The sequence below is a fragment of the Rhinatrema bivittatum genome, chromosome 17 (genome assembly GCF_901001135.1).
Source record: "Rhinatrema bivittatum chromosome 17, aRhiBiv1.1, whole genome shotgun sequence".
In the NCBI taxonomy this organism is placed as follows: Eukaryota; Metazoa; Chordata; class Amphibia; order Gymnophiona; family Rhinatrematidae; genus Rhinatrema; species Rhinatrema bivittatum.
Genome location: NC_042631.1, coordinates 13,758,226 through 13,773,094, shown reverse-complemented (window position 1 = coordinate 13,773,094; position 14,869 = coordinate 13,758,226). Strand labels below are relative to the sequence as shown.

Genomic DNA, 14,869 nt, shown 5'->3' with positions numbered 1-14,869 from the left:
TCTTTGAAAATTGCCTACCAGTTTTATGGGCATAAAGTCTGCAGACTTTATACCTATGTATGAAGGCAAATGGCTGATAGGGCTATCTATCAGGCCAAAGCAATACCGTGTGCTGCAGCTAGCGCATGGCTCAACACGTGTTTTGGAAGCGCATCCAAAACCCCCGATGCAAAATGGGGATTAGTGCCAAAACATGCGACCAATCGAGCATTAGCTAATAGCGCTCATCATATGTAAAGTACACGTAGATGAGGCTATTAGCGCTACATATGTCATGTAGCGCTATAGAAATGTGTAGTAGTAGTAGTAGTACCCATGATGTAAAACGATTCCCGCATGGCCGATGCGCCCTTGCAATGCAGCAAATTTTGTGCGAGGCTGGGGCTGGCATAAAGATCTGCCGCAGTCAAGGGCTCAAAAGCGGAATTATTGAAAAAAAAATATATATTTTTTCTGGGCGCCCAAAATACAGCCACAATGTATATGGTCCAGGCCGTGTATATTGTGAATGTATATTGTGCTGGCAGCAGGAGTAAACAGACGTTCATACTGAGCATCCATTTCCTAACCCGACTACCAGCTGCCTTTCCTGGGCGCCCGATACCAAGAAGGCGCTAGGGACGCATAATTTCCCCCTAGTGCTTCCTTTTTACTGTGGCAGACAATTTAAATATTAAATCGGGCACCCAGAAGAGGTAGATTGAGCATCCGATCTCCTAACTGGTGCCAATCATGAGTGCCCATTTTAAGTACGCAGGTATTGCCATCAGCCTGCATGAAAGTAGCGTTGTTTGTAAGGATAGTATGGATGCCACAATGGAGAAGATTGCTTTGGCAGCAGGGAGAGAGACTAAAAATCCACATTTTGGTCTTATCTGAGAGAGACTTTCTTGGAGCTTCTCCCTGAAGATGTATCCCAAACATGAGAGGTCCACCAATTTCTCGTAGATGTCCTAACAGATGGAGTGTGCTGATAGCCATGCCATATGTCGCACTCCAACAGAAGCTGCAGAGGTATAAGAGCAGAATCCAACAGTTCATACACCGAATGGAGGTAGTGTTGAACAGCTTCTTCCGCATCCCAGAATGGTTGAGAGAAAGCGTTCTGATCAGGAGGCGGCAAGTACAGTTTTAGCTTTTGAGGACAATCATGAAGATGCTGCAACATGTAGAAGTGATAGATATCAATGCAGGCAGAAAACATTGTGCTTTGGAATATCTTTTTACCAAAATTGTCCAGAAGTTTGAAATATTTGCCCAGTGGGGGAATTGAAATAAATATAAGCTCTCTTGGCTTTTTCCATAGCAGATTCCACCACAATGGACTGGTGCAACAAGTGAACTATGCCGAAGACTGGAGACTGTTGGACCCTATATTTGAGGTCTAATTTTCAAGCTATATGGGAACAAAGTCCCATTGTTTCATGAGCAGTACCTTGAGAATATCATGAACTTGTAAGGCAGCAGTTTCAGCTGGTGTATCCATATTTTTCCAAGGAGCTCTCTATGTGGGTCTTTAGCCTTGTGTAAGTGAACACCTAGTGCTGCTCCTAATATCTCAATGAATTTTGAATAGGGGAGATCTTCCAGAGTGGAGGTATACTTCAGGGGATCTAGTAGAGGATCTGATGGTATTATAGGGGTATAGGCTCACTTAACGAAGAAGGGGAATTAGGTGGCTACTCAGTTGAGGTCTCAGAGGAGGGGCCTAGTCCAATACCTCCAATTTACTAAACTCTACAGCACTTGAATGTGTAGATGAAGAACCCCTAGTCTAGGGTTCCGGTGATGAGAACATACTTATGGGTGAGAGTTTGGGACTCCCACCTGTGGAACAGATGAAGCAAGAGCTGTAAAGAGTATGGTATGTTCCAACTGCCTCTTTGGAGAGGGAGGTAAATAAACTCTTCACTAGCTCTGCAATTTGATCAAGCAATTGCATTCTCTGGCCTGGGGTAGGTGGAGAGACATCTTCTTCCGACACTAAGACATTCTTGCATTTTAACAGATGGTCTAGATTATTTATTTATTTTGTCTTTTCTATACCGTCATTTGGTGGGGACCGTCACAACGGTTTACATTAAGGCACATAAAAGTAATCATACTACAATTTGTCCGTTTACATAGGTGCCATATGGTTCGGTTGAGGAAAGTGGAACTACTGAACAGACAGGATCCACTGTTTCCAAGACCATCCACTACCAACCTAGGGGGTATTAACATTCTGATAAATCAGTGGAAGTAAAGGGTAATCTTATGCTTTCTCCCACACATCTCAGAAGGCTAGTATATATTGTTGTATAGGCAACCCTGCTTGGTCCAAGGAAGCAAAATTTATTAATTTATATATTTATTTATAACATTTATATCCCACTTATCCACAAATCTCAGCAGGTAACAGAAAACATGCATACAAAATATAATCAAACAGCAATAAACAAACATATCAGCACAGAATACGGTAAAATAAAGCCAAAATGATACAAAGTGGCTGTATCACCAAGCTTAGAGGGTCCTAGACTGCAGTCAATGCTGTCTTTTGGCAAAAGCCATGGCAAATAGGTGAGTTTTAAGTTGCTTTCTAAAGCAAAGCAGGTTATTTTCAGCTCTAAGCTCCTCAGGCAGTTCATTCCATAGGATTCTCTGGTAGAAGCCAGGTGAGCATGTTTCATCGTAGGCACTTCAAGGACGTGCTGAGACAAGGAGCAGAAGGCATGCATAGGAATATAGCAGCAGATGGCAAGTTGGAGACAAAGGAGAATTAAGCTGTGCAAGGCCTTATGGACAGTAATGAGAACTTTAAATTTGATTCTCCATTCCACAGGAAGCAGTTAGTACATTAGTACAGGTGAGATATGATCATGTGAGGGAGTGCCAGAGATCAGCTGTGCTGCAGAGCTCTGAATTAGTTGTGAATGTGGGAGGCCTAGAAACAGGGTATTACAGTAATCCAGTGCAGAGATGACCAAAGATTGGGTGACTAACCAGAAATCAGAGAATTCAAGTAAAGGTTTAAAATAGGATGACTGAATCAGAGAGTTAATCTGTGGGCACAAGGACAAAGCGGAGTCCAGTATATCGCATGCTTGCTGTTTAATCGGGATGGAATGGTTGTTAAACATGAAAGTAAAAGAAAATGTGTCTGGAAGCACCCTTGCCAAAAGCACCACCTCAGTCTTGTTGATGTTTAAAGCAAGCCTATTGTCAGACAACCAGCTCTACACTTTTAAGAGACAGAGCGTGAGTTTTTGTAAAGCAGCACTGAAGTCCAGGGAGATGGGAAAGAAAAACATGTCATCAGCACAAAAGAACCCAACAGTGCATAGTGGTGCCAAGTATATATTGAATAGAGTAGGGGAAAGAGGATCCTTGCAGCATCCTAGTGGGAAGTGAATGAAAATCAAAAAGACTGTCTCCAATTCCTACTCTGAAAGAGTGGTCAGACAGAAAAGAAGCAAACCAAGTACAGTGGACGAGGTCCCCAGAGAAGCCAAATGAGTCAAAAGGCTATCATGGTTAATGATGTCAAAAGCCGAAGAAATGCCTAAAAGCACTAGCAGAAAACAAGAACTCTTATCAAATCCAAGTTGAATGGTGTAGAAGTTGTCTAATAGCAATGATTCAGTGTTATGAAGTGGGCGGAAGCCAAACAGATTGGTGAAGCATGTGATTGCCCTCCACATAATCTTGAAGTTGCAAAAGAACTCTTTTTTCTGTAACTTTGGACGAAAGAAATTGGCTGATAGTTATGTAGTCGATAACATCTAGGTTAGATTTTTTCATGAGTAGACTCACAACAGCAGATTTGAGAGAGTGGATGGGTATCATCCTTCAGATACAGAAGCATTCACAAACCCTATAAGGAAACCAGTCACATCTGAATGCAGAACTTTTATAAGGAGGTAGAAAAGAAATTAAATGAACAGCAATCAGCTTTCAGGCCAGCCAGGATAGAAAATCTCACCCGAGGAGGTAGGAGAAAACTGGGTCCAAGATGTAGGCACCGTACGCAAGGTAGACCTCGGAAGGTGTACTGGATCCAATGATAGCAAAAGGGCATTAGAAGGCATAGTGGGGGGAGGTGGCAAGCCCAGCAATGACTTGTGATATCTTAGCCTGGAAAAAATTAGCCATTTTTTCACAAGTCTGCAGTGGCTGGGAGAGAATTGCATTCAGAGGTAAGAACATGCCATACTGGGTCAGACCAAGGGTCCATCAAGCCCAGCATCCTGTTTCCAACAGTGGCCAATCCAGGCCATAAGAACCTGGCAAGTACCCAAAAACTAAGTCTATTCCATGTTACTGTTGCTAGTAATAGCGGTGGTTATTATCTAAGTCAACTTAATTAATAGCAGGTAATGGACTTCTTGTCCAAGAACTTATCCAATCCTTTTTTAAACACAGCTATACTAACTGCACTAACCACATCCTCTGGCAACAAATTCCAGAGTTTAATTGTGCATTGAGTGAAAAAGAACTTTCTCCAATTAGTTTTAAATGTGCCACATGCTAACTTCATGGAGTGCCCCCTAGTCTTTCTATTATCCGAAAGAGTAAAAAAACGATTCACATCTACCCGTTCTAGACCTCTCATGATTTTAAACACCTCTATCATATCCCCCCTCAGCCATCTCTTCTCCAAGCTGAAAAGTCCTAACCTCTTTAGTCTTTCCTCAAAGGGAATGGAACAGCTCCCCTATATCATTTTGGTAGCCCTTCTCTGTACCTTCTCCATCGCAATAGAAATCAGAGAATCGACTATTCTGAATAGTTCGAGGCTGTGAAGCAACAGCACCTACTCTTTCCAAGTACCAGGCCTTCTTAGCGTTGTCTACTGTAGATCTAAAGTAGGATAATGCTGCGTGATAATCAGCAAGAGCACCCTCAGATTTGTATTTATGCCACTGATGTTCTATTTTTTGTAGTTTGTTTTTTAGGGTCCTTAATGTAGAAAGCCATGGGGCATGGTGATGATGCTCGACTTGGAAGAATTTCAGGAGGAGCAGTCACATCCAGAGATGAGTATAGTGAATTCTGCCAGATATTTAGCAACATGGCTGAATCAAGATCATCCAAAGATGAAGGAACACTCTGGGTCCATTGCATGCATAGCAACTCAGCTTCAATAGGAAGTCTGCAAATTATGATTCTGGGCATGGTGTGGCTGTGGCAGTGGAAGCAAGGATGGTCTATGGTGCAACTAATCAAGAAATGATCTGACCAGGGCACATCAGTAACAAAACTTTGGAGAACAGACAATGACAACAAGGAGTCTTGTAAGATGGGAGTCTGCACCAACTAAGACTAACCCAGGCCTGCATGATAGACAAAAAGTCAGAACAGATGTTAAGTAACAGGAGACTCAACATGAAGGTTGAAGACTCCAAGAACTATATAGTTTTTCAAGTCAACTTTAAGAGCAATGAGACAATCAATAAACATTGCAGGTTGGTTACTAAACAACCTGGGGGAGTATAGACTAGGAAAAGACACCAATTTAATCGTGAAGTCAAATACATTAATTCTAAGGATGAACGAACTATCATCAAGCTGAAGTAGTGAGAATTGAAGTGAGGTTTTACTCACGATCAATAGACCCCCCCTCCCCAATCACACCTGAAGTTTGGAAAATACCACTTAGTCAGGAAACCAGAGTTAATTCTAAAGGACAGCATCAAAAGGTAAAAGCCAGTACTCAGTAAGGTAAATATATCTGGAGACCTTGGTTTTATTAAATCAATTAGCACTGGGATCTTTTTATACATGGCTTCTCCATTAATCAGGAGTAGTATCAACTGGGTAGAGGACCCAGGACGAAGAGTAAGAACATAAGAAAATGCCATACTGGGTCAGACCAAGGGTCCATCAAGCCCAGCATCCTGTTTCCAACAGTGGCCAATCCAGGCCATAAGAACCTGGCAAGTACCCAAAAACTAAGTCTATTCCATGTAACCATTGCTAATGGCAGTGGCTATTCTCTAAGTGAACTTAATAGCAGGTAATGGACTTCTCCTCCAAGAACTTATCCAATCCTTTTTTTAAACACAGCTATACTAACTGCACGAACCACATTCTCTGGCAACAAATTCCAGAGTTTAATTGTGCGTTGAGTAAAAAAGAACTTTCTCCGATTAGTTTTAAATGTGCCCCATGCTAACTTCATGGAGTGTCCCCTAGTCTTTCTACTATCCGAAAGAGTAAATAACCGATTCACATCTACCCGTTCTAGACCTCTCATGATTTTAAACACCTCTATCATATCCCCCCTCAGTCGTCTCTTCTCCAAGCTGAAAAGTCCTAACCTCTTTAGTCTTTCCTCATAGGGGAGTTGTTCCATTCCCCTTATCATTTTGGTAGCCCTTCTCTGTACCTTCTCCATCGCAATTATATCTTTTTTGAGATGCGGCGACCAGAATTGTACACAGTATTCAAGGTGCGGTCTCACCATGGAGCGATACAGAGGCATTATGCGCACAGAGGCATTATGCGCACAGTCAAGCAAATATGAAAGCTATACAATATGGCCTAAATGAGTTGAATGCTTGGATGTTTTAGAGGACCTTCAGTCCTTCAGAGCATGTTTCTATGTTGACGACGGCACAGAGTGAATCAGCAGGTATAAGGATTGCTCAGGTATGTCATAGAATGAAATATGCACTGAGTGCATAACTTGCATCTGATGCACCAATGCATTGTGCCGGGAAAGCATCACTGCATTGTCAAAAGTGCTGTGCATCTGTATAGCAGGTCTCAGGCTCCTGGATGTGCCGTGCATCAGTGCATGTTAGGGCACTCTGTGCTGGGTGCATTGATGCATCGTGAAGCAGGAGTGTACATGCATTTATCTTCTGATGCTTTGATGCACCATGTTTCAAATGAGAAATGCCGTGTGGCACTCCATGCGTTGCCAGTACCAATGCACATTGCCTAAAATGCTTTTATTTCTTTGATTCAGGTTGAGATGGCTCCAGGGAAGTATGCTACTTCTGCTTCAAAATTGAGCAGGCAGCTGAACTCTGCCCTGTGGTGTCAGCCTGCGTGAATGGCTGAGTTTTCAAACAACTACTCAAGCCTTTTCCCCGAGGAGGCAGATAATGCTGAACACCAACTATGGGAGGAAAACCTACTGCGACTCTGGAGAGATGTATGCAGCTTTTCCATGCGCAAGACCCTAGAATGCTGTGAGCATAGGGACATCCGTCCTTAGGCTTCACAATTTTTCTGGTTGTGATCAGGCCCCAGACAGCAACAGCACAGACTGTGGCTGTCTATGAGGGACATGGGTTTTCTACACGGGTAGCTCTTAAAATCAGTCACCGTAGTAGATTTTTTTTCTTCTAACCCAACATTTTTTTATAGCACTTAAAAGTGATGCTTTGTGGCTGTAGAAGCAGCAAGGTAAGGCAGAAAATGGTTTCTGACCATAACTTCTGCTTTAAAGGAAAAAATAAGAGGAGACACTAAGCTTGGACAAAAAATGACTGAGGCAGCTCACAAGGCAATGCCTGTATAGGACATGCTTAGAAAAGCTAAAGGCTTTTCAGCTTGGAGAGAAGTCTGTTTAGTATTGCCAGACATCAGCCACATGCAATGGCTAATTCAGTCTGCTTATCAACGAAAAAAAAATACTGTATAGAATTGAAAAAAAATCCTCATGCTTCCCTACCCCTAAGAATGTCTCCATCCGAATTCCTCTTGAAAGAATAGTTTTTCCTAGCTGAAAGTTTCCAAGCCAAAATCAAATCTTCTTCAGTGTTTGTCAAAGAAAAAGCTGCGATTGAGCATTCCACATCCATTTCATCAGGTTGAGAGATGGAAAGTCCAGATGATACAGCATTCCTTAGTCTTGAATTAGCAAAGAAGAGTCTGCTCCCATATGTACCTGGGGACTGGTAGAGAGTTATACCAGATAAGCAAACCATATTTGCCTGGGCTACACTGAAGCTATGAGGATCAAGCAGGAGAGATCTTGCAGCAGCTTCTGTACTGTTTTGGCGATCAATGATATCAGTGGAAAAGCATGCATAAGGCTTGTTCCCCAAATCAAGCAAGTAAGTGTCTTGAGCTACTCTGGGATTGCTGGGTAGAACTGAGCAAAATTGGTAGAGCTTTCTGTTCTGCTCTGATGCAAATAGTTCAACAGACAGTAGACCCAATAAGTTGAACAACTTGTCGAACACTGTAGAAACCACTTGTGTGGGCCAATTACCCTACTGAGATGATCCGCCAGCATGTTGGATATTCCTGGAATATAAGTGGCCTGTAGAACAGCTCAATTCCTTATTGCCCATTGCCAAATCTTTGATTCCTAGCAGAGGACTTGGTTGTCTGTTTGAATCAAGATGTTCTTTCCTTGAAGATGATGTTTAAGCATTGTCAGAGCATATCTGATTGCTTTTAGTTCTAGTAGATTGATCAGATAGTGGCTTTCCTTGAGAGACCAAGTGCCCTGGGTCCAAAAGGATTCTGTATGGGTGCGCTACCAGTTCTTTGAAGGGCTCGTCGCTTGGGTAAGAGCACGAATGGAGCTCCATCCTGAAGCCCTGGTGGTGGGGTGGGGAGGGAATTTAACCACCAGCACATTTCCCATTTTGTATCTTCTGAAACGTGTACTATTTTGACAGAGCTTGAGTTAGTTAATCCCATTGACTGCGCAGACCTTACTGCAGGCAACAAATGTGAAAATAGGTTAGTGGGACCACATTTACAGCCATTGCCATATGACCTATGGCAATGAAAATCTGTCTGGCTATCGAATGCTAAGAGATGAGCAGCTTGAAAATTAGTGAACTCATAATGCTTGCTTGATCGGATAGTAAAAATGCATTTTTGTTTGTAGTGAAACTATTCATGCACCAGTGAATTTTATCCATTGAGTTAGAACTACATTCAACTTGTCAAAATTGAACAGAAACCCATATTCCTGAAAACAGATTGTTTTGTACAAGGACAGCAGTCCCAAGAGGTTGTTGTGACTAGCCAGTCATCCAGGTACTGGACTGATTACTCAGACATTTGGTTAAAACTCAGAGCTTCCGACAGGCCAAATCGGGGTATTTTACATTAATAATGGGAAGAATCCACCTTGAAATGATGGTAGTACCAGTGGTAAGGATGGATAGGTATATTAGCCTATGCTTCTTCAGATCAAGAGAGCACATCCATTCTCCCTTCTGCATATAGGGGAGAATAGTGCTGAGGGAATTCATTTTGAATTTCTCTCAGTGTAGATGTACAGGAATCTCAAATCCAGAATAGGTCTCAACCCACCAGATTTCTTGGGGATGAGGAAATATCAGGAGTAGAAGCCATGTCCATGTTGGGACAATGGTACTGGCTCTGGCGCTTGTTGCTGGAGGAGTGGCTGCACTTCCAGATGAACCTGCGACAGGCAAGACTGATCTGGGTCAATAGTTGAGCAATGTGGAAGGTAATCCAAGGCTCTGTGTTCTCACAGATTCTTAATATTTGTCATTTCTTGCCACCTTTATCCAGAGCCTTGGTTTCAGTTCTTATTTTTACGAGGTTGACATCCAGATGGTTGCTAGTTTTGATGTGAAGTCCTCTGTTTAATCAAACCGTTTATTGGCTAAACTCATTTAAACTGAAGGTTAATACAGGAAAGTCAGAAGCCACTTGGTTCATTAGAAATTTGGACCCAAAATCCTTTCTTCCTGTTTTAATAGCCAGTTCTACCATTCAGTTAAATAACTGCATAACCATTCTGGGAGTTAGGAAAGGCTCCTCTCGACATCTCCCATCAAGTCTCTAATCTAGTCCAGCACTCATTTTATTTTTTTTAAGACTTAGACATATCAGACCTTTTCATGAAGTTCATGATCTCAAATCTCTCATATACTCTCTTGCTCTGTTGATTAGATTATTGCAATTAATTGTACTATAGTCTTTCTTCCAGGCTGCTACTCAAACTTATCAAAACAGTGCAGCAAAACTGATTTTTTGACAAGAACAAGTTTAACTATGTTGTCTCTTTTGCAAGAATTTGTCGACTCCCATTTCCTGTTGGGTCCAATTCAAAATAGGATGCCTCACCTTCAAAGCACTGCAATGGGAACTCCATCCTATCTTGCAAACTTGCTTGCGCTTTATCAAACAACTAGAACACTACATTCCTCACAGAACTAGTACTTAAGCTTCCTTCACCTAAATAAATCTGTCTTGAACATAAAGATGGAATGTGGTTTTCTTAGTTAACACCCAGTCTGTGGAATGATTTGCCCTTGTCACCATTTTGAGACCATTCAGAAATGGTCTCAAAATCTGGCTCTTCTCCAGGAGTTAAGAGACATAGTTTAGTCTTTTTGGTCAGTTTCTGTTTAAACTCAAATAGCAGATGATTTTGTTTTAACCTTTATCATGATTTTAGATATTGCTTATACCCAATATCGGTTTGTTTTATTTTGTCATTTTATATTTTAAGTCATGTCTTTATTTTACTTTTTTTTTTTTTTTTTTTTTTTTTTTTTTAGAAGTAGTCTTGCACTAATTATTTACTATTTTAATTGTGCAAGAGCCCGATTACCTGTAAAGAAAGAGGTTTCATTAAATTAAATTAAACTAAAAGGAGAAAATGGGCAGACTGATGGGCCTTGCAATTATATACCATCACATTCTATGTCCATATTTTCCAATTTTTCTCTAAGATAAAATCACACCACCTCCCCTTGCTGTTCTATCTTTATTTCTACCCTGCCCGCTCACAGATGGAAGACAGCTTGCAGCCTCAGCAAATACATTTGCCAAGAAGAAAACCGCAAGTAAAAAACAAAAAGTAAATAAAATAAAATTGTGGAATTTATAAGCACAATGTGTCCTTATTTGTGCCAAAATGTTCCTACTGTACACAATTACAAGCATGTGCTCATGAGTCTGCCTTTCTTCACTTACCTACTTATGAAAGATATGAGACAAGAAGAACATGAAGGAAAGAAATAAACTTAAGGATAAAGGAAAAACTGTATGCAAAGGATACTCTGATTTAAATAAGAGAAGACTCTCATAATGACCAATAACTCAAGTTTCCAGTCCCCCCCCCCTCTTCTCTCTTGGCTTCAACTGATGTACCAAGCAAAGCATTTCTTTAGGTGGGAGGCAGTCACATAAAAATAGGGACTACTCCAATAGAATGTGGAGTGCTAATGAAAGCATTTCTCATAACAGCTGGGAAAACAGAGTGGGCAAGTAAGAGCTATAATAGTTCCTAAATGTCTTGCATAGTAAAAGACTGCTTCACATATGTCACAGACTGGTATTTTGCCCAATTCTGCCCACATAAATGAAGATTTGTACAGACTGTAAAAAGCAGCCTTAAAACAGAGAAAGGGAAAGAAGCTAAATGATCACATTTCTGAGTGGAAGAGAGTATCAAAACTAATATGTAAATGTTTATTTCAACGGTGGCAGTGGATTGCCACAAGGATACAAATGCCTTTTATTTATTGACTCAGGTCAGTGGTAAGTAAACCATTTGAAAGTTTTTTGGTGGCCTAGGTAAAATAAGTTGTTGGTCTCGATTCAATTACCAGTTCACTCACATCCAAAACAATTATAATTGATGCAAATCACCACCACAATTTGTAGTCTCAATAGGAGAGGCCAATGCCTGAAGGTCATGGAGCTCGGCATGCTGAAATGACGACCATCAGGACAAACAACTGAGATCACAAGAGATTGACTCTAAGGATATTTTTAGCAACCTGCTAAAATCATCTTTTCATGGGAGACTTACAGGAAACCTTACATAAATAGGCCCAATAAAGGCTGGGTAGCTATTTTTATCTTCATCTCATCTATTCTTTTACAATCTATTCCAGTTCAAACTATACAGTATCTACTCCTGGTGAATTCCTTGCTGCCATCTGGGTGAACTTAGAATGCTTCCTCATTCCTCAGAAGTTAGATTTGAGGAGCAGGAACTATATTAGACTTTATTTATTGATTTTCTATACAGTCATTTGGGGGATCACCACAACGGTTCACATAATTGTTATAAGAACAAATAAAATAACAGCTATATAAATATAAATAATAAAATTATTAATAAAATTAAAATAATTAAAAAGAAAGCAGTACATAAATCTTGAAGGATTCTACAATGCAGAAAAAATATATATGAAGCACTTTGATACTTAACACATTTACAAGGAAACTTAAGAAAAACTAAAGCACCCAATTCTAATATCATAGGTCTTAATAACCATAACTGCTTCCTCTTCCTTTGAATCTGTTTAGCTAAGTCCGGAAAAACACGAACTTTCAAGTCCAGAAAAGTTTCCAGACTATGATGGAAAAATATCTTGAGAATCCATTCTCTATCGGACTCCAAGAGAAAGGAAACAATAAGTGCTGCAGGGTTAACCAAATCCTTCTGAGTAGTTTCCAAGTCATTGGTAAGATCCAACTGTGAATCAGTAGTAATAAGAACCTGAAATCCTTGTTGGTCTTTGGTACGTTTTTTTTTTCCAAAATGGTGGAATATAATGAACTTTTAAAACAAGAGAAAGCGTTTGCTCAGGAATCTTAAGAATCTCAGTCAGATATCTCTTCCATATATCTTTAGTAGAAATTAGGGGATCTTTTGGGAAATTAGTAAGACAGAGGTTCCTTGCACAAACTTGATTTCCCAATAATTCCATCTTATTATTTACCCCAATATTTTCTTTTAGCATAGAATGTTTAATTTCTTTTAAATTGCCTACATTTTTTAAGAATCTCACAAACATTTTTGTTACTAGAAATCCCATTCTCAACAATTTTCAATCGTTTATCTAAAGACATCAAAGAACTAACAAAAGGTTTTATCTGGTTAGTAATGTTAGTGTTTAAGATTTGAATCGCTTCTCAAATAACATCAAGGATAATCGAAGCAGGTCTTACCATCTGAAAGGAAGGTAACTCCAGGACTTCTCCTCCATATTGCAAAGAAGCAGTGCTTCCAGCCATGCCCCCAGCAACATCAAGAGTGTCACAAGGCAGGTCCCGTGGGACTCGCAACCTCAACACGGGTTTCGGCGTACTCGTGATCTCCACATGACACCAGTCCCTACAACAAGTCAGATGATCTTGCCTCGGCAGGATTGGCCAGGGCAATCCATTCCTCCAAGGACAGAAATGTAGATTTTTCTGAGAGGGTGCCAGGTACAACTTCCTCCCGGACACTCTCCAAACAAACAAACTCCCGGAGTCAAGGATCCCCACTGCACATGGACGTCCATCATGCTTGATATTGGAGAAAAAGGCAAAGACTCATGCTCTCTAACCCTTTGCTTCCTACCAGAGTGAGGCATTTTTAGAAAAAAATCGGACACCCGATAGAACCAGCCTCAAGCACGTCTCGCCAGTTGAGCCATCTTGGATATGGGTTGCACTTGGATTATTAAATTCTTAAAAAATAAAAAAGTGGACAATAAAACTGTGATCTATGATTAAAAATTGATCATAGCAAAAGAGCATACAAAGTGACTATCAAGTAAAGTTTCAATGCTTTCATTTATCTGCTTTGCTATGTTTTTATGAAGGTCTCTTTTCCTCACTTGATTATTTTGGTAGTTTATTATTTGGTGTACTTGTGTCTAACAGAACATCAATTCATTCATCAAAAAGATGTTTTCTTTTACTGATAGAGCCTACTATATAGCGGCATAAAAACATGATCACAGCGGGTTAAAATTGTGAAGTTTCTTCACTTTTGATTCCTGAAAAGTTTACCCCCCCCCTTCTTCCCGTTTTTGGTCCACATGAAATAAACCCTAAAACCACAGGTACAAACACATGCCGCAGGTTGATGTTCTCAATTTCTTCTCAGCCCGATTCATCCTTTAAGGTGATTTAACTTCTAGCTGCACTCTACACTTGTCTAATAGAGCATCAATTCGTTCACAAAACAAAATGTGGGTTTTTTTCCCACTGATAGAGTCTAATAAAATAGTGGCATAAATGTATGCACCACAAATTGTGAATCCTAGAACAGCCAGCAGTAAATTCTTGTGCTTGTATATTTTCTCAATTTCCACTTATCCCGATTCATCTTTTGAGGTGCTTTGATTTCTATCTGCACTCTGACAACTGTGTCTGACAGAGCATCAATTCGTTCACCATAAAAAAAAATTATTTCGCTAGTAAGAGCCTACAATATAGTGGCACAACAATGTACCAACAAGCTGATCTAGGGTGTTAAAAAAAAAAAAAAAAAAAAAGTTGCCTGTTCTAGTGTTATACCATCAGAATTATTGGTGGAAAGAAGTATAAAAGAGAATAGCTACAGTTAAAAGCTTACTTTGAGGTATTTGCTGACTCACTGACTGATTTGTTTCAGGTTGTACAAACTAGTCAACCTTTTGGGCTATACATGAATCTACAATCAAGCGCCCATTTTTACATCAAGATAAATTTATAGAATATCAGTTAAGAACCGAGAGACTGTGAATCTAAACCTACACCTCAAGTTAATCTTGCCAGGTTTGGCATCACAGTTGCCAGAACAGCTGAGAAATAGGAGAAAAACTTCAAAAACTCAATATAAAATTGAACATAATTGTAAAAATGCAGCAGAACAAAGAAAAAGGGTAGGAACGGGATTCAAACTGGAGGGCAGATATCCACAGAGAAGCTTTTTCCAGAACAGTAAAAAAAAAAAAAGGAACAAAGGCAGATGACACAGCATAAGACATTCAAAATGCAGTAATATACTGGATGATGGAAATGGCCCAGCCAGTCTGCCCAGTTATTCCTGTCCACACTGCCAGGTCTGCCAGAAACTACGCTATGTGAATCTTTGCTTTGCTGCTAGGATTGCTAGTGATTTTTGTACTTGCAGCCATAGTTTCTGAAAATGTCCACTTGCTTCATG

The 14,869-nt window shown here is 40.3% G+C and overlaps 1 protein-coding gene across 5 annotated transcripts in view; it reads right to left on the bottom strand.

Moving 5' to 3' along the window:
* Nucleotides 1-14,869, bottom strand: part of METTL15 (methyltransferase like 15) — a 241,667-nt gene that overhangs the window by 181,788 nt on the left and 45,010 nt on the right. The window lies entirely within an intron of this gene.